The sequence below is a fragment of the Hevea brasiliensis genome, chromosome 17 (assembly GCF_030052815.1).
Source record: "Hevea brasiliensis isolate MT/VB/25A 57/8 chromosome 17, ASM3005281v1, whole genome shotgun sequence".
Lineage (NCBI taxonomy): Eukaryota > Viridiplantae > Streptophyta > Magnoliopsida > Malpighiales > Euphorbiaceae > Hevea > Hevea brasiliensis.
In genome coordinates this window covers 51,167,396-51,176,307 of record NC_079509.1, presented here as the reverse complement: position 1 = coordinate 51,176,307, position 8,912 = coordinate 51,167,396, and positions in this window count along the sequence as shown.

Genomic DNA, 8,912 nt, shown 5'->3' with positions numbered 1-8,912 from the left:
GGTTTGCTACTTATTTTAGTATGTTAACTGGTTTGCTATTTTCTCAAGTATGCTAACTGTCTCAACTCTGCACAACATCGCAGAAAAAGACAAAATAACGGCTATTTTCTTGAAATTCGTATCTGTAACGTTCAAATGAGTTCTCAAACGGTCAAAAACGTTCCAAAGCTATAAATACACCTACCTTTGGCCACTTTGAACTTAATGAAAGTCTCTCCACTGTTCAAAATCATAAAAGCTTTCATTCAAAGTGCTCAAAGTGTTTTTATTGCTCATTATTGGCTTATCTACTCAACTCTTCTTTATAGATTCTGTTGTATTGAGTAAGAGTGAGTTTTAAACACATTATCATCATTTATGAGAGGTCATTCAAGCACCTATTGAAGCTTGATTGTGATAAAGTGTTTGAGATAACACTTGGTAGAAGTGTGAAGCTACTTGTAAAAGCTTTGGTGAGAAGATTTGTAAAAGGCTTTTTGTCTCTTGCCTTTAAAAGAGAAGAATAATGAAGTGAAGACTCAAAGTGGGATCTTTGAGAGAGTGGATGTAGGCTAGTTGAGCCGAACCACTATAAAAATTTCAGTGTTCATTTTCTCAACCCTTGCTCTTTACATTTATGCATTTTAACTTTATGATTGATATGCTTTTGGTGATATGAAAGTTGATATTATTTGCTGATAACCTTGCTGCAGACTGAGAAAATTAGTTTACTGCTAAATCTGCTGATATCTGATTTAATCTGCTTGTTGTTTGATCTGCTGTCAGTTAATATACCTGGTATACTGCTCTGGTTGCTATGTTAAAAACTTATCCAGACATCGATATCTCTGTGAATCTTGATATAAGTTGTTAGATCGATATCGATTGCATATAGCTTAACTTTGAATCAACTTGTCAATAGAGCTGTATTGTTCATATTTCACATTAGTCAATTGAGTTGAACCTAGCTGCAATTTTCAAAGGTTTTGAGCAAGAACCGAAAATTATTTTTAAAGTCCAATTCACCCCCCTCTTGGACATATTTTGGGACATCAATTTGGTATCAGAGCTTGTCTCTCTTGCTTGAGGATTAAACCCCTTAGAGTGATCCATACACATGGCTAGTTCATCTAGAAACTCAGCTGGTATACCTGCCCCCTTAGCTGAAGGTTATTCCATCACTAGACCACCACTTTTTAATGGCACAAATTACTCCTTTTGGAAAACTAGAATGAGAAACTTTATACAATCTGTTGACATTGATGCTTGGAGGATAATTAAAGATGGTCCTTATATTCCTTATAAAACCAGTGAAGGAACTGTACAAATTCCTAAAGCTGAAGTTGAATTTGATGATAATGATTGGAAGAAAATTTCTACAAATGCCAAGGCTATTAACATTCTTCATTGTGCTCTTGATATTAATGAGTATAATCGTATTTCAGGATGTCAAACTGCAAAAGAAATATGGGACAAACTAGAAGTCACATATGAAGGAACTGATGTGGTGAAAGAGTCAAAGGCAAACCTCCTCATCCGTGATTATGAGTTATTTGAGATGAAACCTGGTGAAATTATTGCTGAAATTAGTACCAGATTTACAGATCTTGTCAATCTTCTTAAAGCTCTTGGAAAGAGATTTGAGGAACAAGAACTTGTAAAGAAAATTCTAAGGTCTCTTCCAAAGTCATGGGAAGCAAAGACTACTGTTATTCAAGACACCAAGGATTTCAGAAAATACACCTATGATGAGCTAATTGGTTCTCTCATTGCTTATGAGATGATCTATAAGAAAGATGAGAATGAAGGTGATCAAAAGAAAAAGAAAGGTATAGCTTTCATATCTGAAAAGGTAAATGAGAAAAAGAAAAGTGTTGCTTTTAAAGCTAGTTCGAGTGATGATTCAAGTGCTTCAAGTGATGATGATGAAGATATGGCTATGATAGTCAAAAGATTCAAAAGAGCATTTAGAAAAGGTGGAAGCAAATACAAGAAGTTCACAAAGAAATATGCTCCAAAGACTCCAAATCATTCAAGTGAAATAGTTTGTTATGAGTGTAACAAACCAGGCCACATTAAGCCAAAGTGTCCTACATTGAAGAAGAAAAACAATTTTAGAAAGGATAAAAGCAAAAAGGCAATGGCAGCAACATGGAGTGACAGCGACTCTTTATCAAATGATGAAACAAGTGATAAAGAAGCTGCAAACACTTGTATGATGGCAATTGAAGAGAAAGGTGAAAGCTCACACATCGAAGATAGTGAAAATGAGGTAAATCTTGAACTTTCTAATGTTGATGAATTAGAACTTGCATTTGTGAAGACATATGATAAATATAGAACTTTTAAAAAGAAATGCAAAATTTTGGTTCATGAAAATTATGCTTTAAGATCAGAAAATATTTCCTTGAGTATGGCTTCAAAAGAAAATGAATTTTACAAATCTCAAATGAAATTATTTAAGGAAGTTACTGATGAGCTTCAAAGATCAAAAGAAGTGTGTGAACAACTTCTTGAGAAAAACAGAATTCTTGAAGCAAAAGTTGAATCTTTGACAAGAGATTTAACTAAATTTACAAAAGGAAAAGAAACACTTGATATACTTCTTGGGAATCAAAGATCCACAAATGAAAAATCTGGAATTGGTTATGATGGATTTATGAAGTATGGAAAATACAAATAATTTTTTGTTAAAGCTACATCCTTTTCTCAACCAAGTATTACATGCTTTTATTATAATCATAATGGTCATATGATCAATGCTTGTCCTATTAGGAAAGGAACCTTTAAGGCAAAGAAAGTATGGGTGCCTAAAGGAACCCTACCTAATATTACTAACACTCAAGGACCCAAAGTTGCTTGGGTACCTAAGAACAGTTAACTGATTTCAGGTCTGCCTAAGGAGTATGCTGGAAACAGAACATTGGTACATTGATAGTGGCTGCTCTAGGCACATGACAGGAAATAAAGGCAAGTTTTCCTCTCTTACTTTGAAAGAAGAAGGTTATGTCAAATTTGGTGATAAAAGTAAAGCTAAAATTATTGGATGTGGAACTATTGGTAAAAATCCTTGCATTGAGAATGTTGCATTAGTTCAAGGATTAAAATATAATCTTTTAAGTGTTAGTCAACTATGTGATAATTGTTTTAAAGTCATTTTTACTTCTACACATTGTGAGATTCATGGAAATAATGTTATGTTTGCTGGTGCTAGAATAGATAATATTTACCTATTTGATTTAACAAGTCTTGAAGAAAATTGTGAAACATGCTTTATGACTTCAGATGATAGTGCATGGTTATGGCATAGAAAATTAGGACATGCTAGCATGAGTACACTTGCTAAACTCTCTAGAAGGAACCTTGTTAGAGGTCTTCCAAAGTTCAGATTTGAAAAAGAATTTCGATGCAAAGCTTGTGCACTTGGTAAGCATACAAAATCATCTTTTAAATCAAAAAATGTTGTAACTACGTATAGACCATTGGAATTATTACATCTTGATCTTTTTGGTCCAATCACACCTAGAAGTCTAGGAGGCAAGGCATATACATTTGTAATTGTTGATGATTTTTCAAGATTCACATGGACTTTCTTTCTTGCTCATAAAGATAAAACCTTTGATATATTTGAAGCTTTTTGCAAAAGATCTCAAAATGAAAAAAGATATTGCATTACATCTTTGAGGAGTGATCATGGAAAAGAATTTGAAAACAGTTTGTTTGAAAATTTTTGCTCTCAAAATGGTATTTATCATACATTTTCAGCTCCTAGAACTCCACAACAAAATGGAGTTGTTGAAAGGAAAAATAGATCTTTGCAAGAAATGGCAAGAACAATGCTGAATGAAAACAGTTTACCAAAATATTTCTGGGCAGAAGCTATAAATATAACATGCTGCATTTTGAACAGAGTTTCCATTAGAGCTATTTTAAAGAAAACTCCTTATGAACTATGGAAAGGAAGAAAACCCAATATTGCATATTTTCATGTCTTTGGTTGCAAATGTTACATTTTGAATAACAAAGACAGCAATCTCAAGAAATTTGATGCTAAATCTTGTGAAGGAATATTTCTAGGCTATTCAACAAATAGCAAAGCATATAGGATTTTCAATAGAAAAACATTGACTATGGAAGAATCAATGCATATACTTTTTGATGATGCTAACACTTCCTTGCAAAGGAAAGATTCTTGTGATGATGAAATTGAGCAGATTCTAAATTCAAAGAATTCGAATAATGATGAGCTTGAATCAAAAGAACTAGTGGAGGATGATCAAAATGACAAAGAAGAAGAACTTCCTTGCTCCACAAATATTGAAATTCAAGAAGACTCCTAACCAAATGTGGAAGAACTACAAATTGAGGAACCTCAACATCAAGATATTCCACAAGAATGGAGGTACCATAGAAATCATTCCAAAGATGACATTCTTGATAGTCCATCACAAAGAATGATGACAAGAGCTCAACTTAGAAGATATTTTGGTAATGTTGCTTTTGTTTCTCAATTTGAACCCAAAACATACGATGATGCTCAAAATGATGAAAATTGGCTTTTTGCTATGCAAGAGGAATTAAATCAATTTGAAAGAAACAAAGTGTGGACACTTGTTCCTAAACCTAAAAAGCACTCTGTTATTGGAACAAAATGGGTATTTAGGAATAAGATGGATGAAAAAGGATATGTAGTTAGAAATAAAGCTAGACTAGTAGCTCAAGGATACAACCAAGAGGAAGGTATTGATTTTGATGAAACCTTTGCTCCTGTTGTTAGAATTGAAGCTATTAGAATGTTGTGTGCATTTGCATGTTTTAAGAATTTCATGCTTTATCAAATGGATGTTAAAAGTGCATTCTTAAATGGATACATTGATGAAGAAGTTTATGTAGCTCAACCTCCTGGTTTTGAAGACCCCCATTTTCCAAATCATGTTTACAAGCTTACTAAAGCTCTCTATGGTTTAAAGCAAGCTCCTAGAGCATGGTATGAGAGACTTAGTAAATTTTTGCTTCAAAATGATTTTAAAAGAGGAAAAGTGGATACTACTCTTTTCATTAAGAAACTAGGAAAATACATGCTTATTGTGCAAATTTATGTAGATGATATTATTTTTGGTGCTACTAACCATTCTCTTTCTAAGAAATTTTCCAACATGATGAAAAGTGAATTTGAAATGAGTATGATGGGTGAACTTACTTTCTTCCTTGGATTGCAAATTAAGCAAATAAAAGATGGAATTTTTATAAATCAGTCCAAGTACATAAAGGATATGCTAAAGAAGTTCAAAATGGAAGATATGAAAAGTATCGGAACTCCCATGAGCTCAACAATTAAATTGGAGAGAGATAAAAATGGTAAAGAGGTAAATAACAAACTTTGTAGAGGTATGATTGGTTCTTTACTCTATTTGACAGCATCTAGACCAGACATTCATTTTAGTGTATGTTTATGTGCAAGATTTCAATCATGTCCAAAAGAATCTCATCTTATAGCTGTTAAAAGAATTTTTAAGTACCTCATTGGCACTCACAACATTGGCTTATGGTATCCAAAATGTGAATCATTTGATCTTATTGGTTATAGTGATTCAGATTTTGCTGGTAGTAGACTGGACAGAAAAAGCACTTTTGAAACTTGTCAATTTCTAGGTCATGCATTAGTTTCATGGCATAGTAAAAAGCAAACTTTTGTTGCACTTTCTACTGCAGAAGCTGAATATATTGCAGTTGGAAGTTGTGTTGCATAAATTTTGTGGATGAAACAACAGCTTGAAGATTTTGAAATTAAATTTGATCACATTCCCATAAGATGTGACAATACTAGTGCTATAAACCTATCAAAAAATCCTGTTCAACACTCTAGAAGCAAGCATATTGAAATTAGACATCATTTTATTAGGGATCATGTTCAAATTGGTGATATTCAAATTGAATTTGTCCCATCTGAAAAACAGCTTGCTGACATTTTTACAAAGCCACTTAATGAGGAAATTTTCTGCAAAATAAGAAGAGAACTTGGTATGATTGATGCTCTTGATTAAGTTTTGATGCATTCTCATGTTTCTATATGAAAATGAAGTGATATGTTGGTTTGTAGTGTTAAAGATGTGTTCTGATATTTTTGGTGCAATTTGAAAAATTCTGGGTCTTATCAGATATGAACAGTATTCTGCAGAATTTGATCACAGTGGCATACTAATTTGTTTGCTAATTTTCTTGATTGCTAAATGCTTTACCATTGCTCCTAACTTTTCGTTGGCAAACTGGAAGTCAGGTTTGATTGTACTAAAACTCTAAAATTATTCTTACTTTCCGAGCGCCTATTCTACATGTTTAAAGAGCATATTACTTAAATACCCCTCTATTTAGAGCATTGCATCTTTGTGTGATTTAAGGGCAAAATGGACTTTTGACATATAAACTAGCGCGGGACTCAAAATTTTTTTTCCAGAACCATCAATCTTCTCACTGCTTCTCCACTGATACACGGTACCCGTCCTCTGCAAATGTCTCCATTTGTGTCTTTTCAATTTTAAAATTCAAAATTTCTTCTCTCTTCGTCGCATCGCCTTCCAAAAACCCGAATGAGTGAATCTTCTCTCCACTTGCTAACCCATTTCACTCGCAACCTTCCAAACCATCGTCTCTCTTCATCTTCCTTAAAAATTTCCGAAACCCATTGGCTTTGAATCAAATTGATTGTTTCAAGTTAGAAAATCACTGTTCTGTTTGTTTTGCTTTCGCAATGAGCTGTTAAATTTTCTTATTTTGAAGCATTAACATTACGTAAAAATGTGCTATATATCAAAGTCATGAATTGGTTGCCATTGATTCTCAAAAACCAGAGTATCTCTTACTGTCTGTTCTATTTTTTTTGACATTGTGCTAAGTTGTGCTAGAAATATGTTGATGTGCTTCAAATGATTATATATATTGGCTGCTCACATCGTTAAATTTGTGAACCCAGTTTTCACTGTCCTTACGACCTAATTTTCTTCTGGGATTGGTCATGGCATGGGAAAAAGGAAAAGGCAAAGCAAAAATCACCACATATTCATCATCTTCGGACTCCACTGATGCAAGTGTTCCTGCATCTTCTCCACAAAAAGACGCTCCTCTAGTAATTGGAAAATCAAAAGAAATGCCCAAGAAAAGAACAAGCGAGCCTGTCCAAGAAAAAGGAACCAAAAAGAAAAAGACTTCAAAAGCTCCAGTTATGCATATGGAAAGGGCCATTCATGAACCAAGGTATATCCACTGGCCTGCTTTTACTGAAGTTTCTGTTCCTTTACAATCCTTGTTTGAATATCAAAAATGGGACAAATTGTGCTCTGACACTGAAGGAGTATATGTGGACTTAGTTCAAGAATTCTATAAGAATTTAAGAGTTGATGATTCTGATAGAGATGAATTTTTTAAGGTGAAAATGAAAGGAAAAGTCTATGAAGTGACAGTAGAAAGATTAGCCAAAGCCCTAGGAATCCCAAACAGTGGGAATAAAATTTGTTCTCACAAAGAAGTTTTTGCTGTTGGTGGATTTAATAAAAGAGATTTTGAGGCTGAAGTGTTTAAAGGGGAAGAAAAAGATAAAACTAGCATTACCCATGCTCACCAACACATCAAAATTCTTCATAGCTTTGTCATCTATGTGCTGAATCCTAGAACTGGCAGTCCAAACTATTTAAGTACTCTTGATCTCTGCATAATTTGGCATATTGTGAATCAAATTGAATTTAATCTTACCTACTTCATGCTGAAGCAAATTATGAAATGGAAACCACCTTACAAGCTACCCTATGCCCATCTTCTTAATGGTCTGTTTAGAGACTTTGGGATACCTCTGGAAACCGAGAAACTTAGGACAAATATGATCCCAATCACAAGTCTGCAAAAAGATGATGATGGCAGAAAACTTAGATTTGAACAAGGTGCTAGTTCCAAGGATAGTGCAAGCGGTACTTTTAATGTTGAAGGAATTCTGGAAGAAGTAAACAACTTGAGGGAATTTGTTGAAATTGAACTTGGAGAAATACAGAAATTTAGAGCTTTTCAAATTGTTCTTATGAATGCCCTTGATTCTAAAATTGATGGCTCTTTGACATTGATGTATAAAATTGTGGAAGAATTATTTAAAATCAAAGTTCATCTGGGTATTTCAAGCACTGAAGCTGGAGAAACCAGTAAGGCTGCTACTGGTTCTGTTCCTCCAACAGAGAAAGAAAAAGAGGAAGAAGAAGAATCTACAGAAGAAGAGGAAGAACAGGAAGAAGAATCTGCAGAAGAAGAGGAAGAACAGGAAACAAAAGAAGAAAAGGAATCAGAAAAAGATGAAGAAGAAGAGGAAGAAAAGGAAACAGAAGAAGAAGAAGAGAAAGAGGAAGAGAAGGAAGAAGAGGAAGAAGAGGAAACTGAAAAAGATGAAGATGATTCTGATGATGGAAATGGTAATGGAGGCAGCAAAGAAGGAAGTGGGAAGGATATAAGTGACTCAGAATCTGAGACAGAACCACAAACTCCTGCTCCTGCTGCTCCTGCAAAAGGAAAGGCAAAAACAGCTCAAAAGGAATAAAGAAGCAAGCAGAAAGAGCAAACTGGTAAACCATCTGGCAAAAAGGCTAAAACTGGCAAAAAGTTGACAGTGATGCAGTACTACTGCAGAATCGAGTTAGCAGTAGCCTGTTATTCCCTTAACACCAGGAACTGCAATGGCTACTGAAATTCTTCAAACCTTGAGTGATAAACCTGTCAAGCCAAAAAAGGTGAAGATGGCTGCTCCAAAACCAATCAGAAGAAGCTCTAGGCTGAAAGGATAAACAACCATACTGCATGTTTACTGATTAAATTTTGTTTAACAGTCTGTCTCTTAATTTGCTACTTAGTCTGCTACTTTTAGTTTTTCTGAACTTTAAATTAGTCTGCTATATCGATTC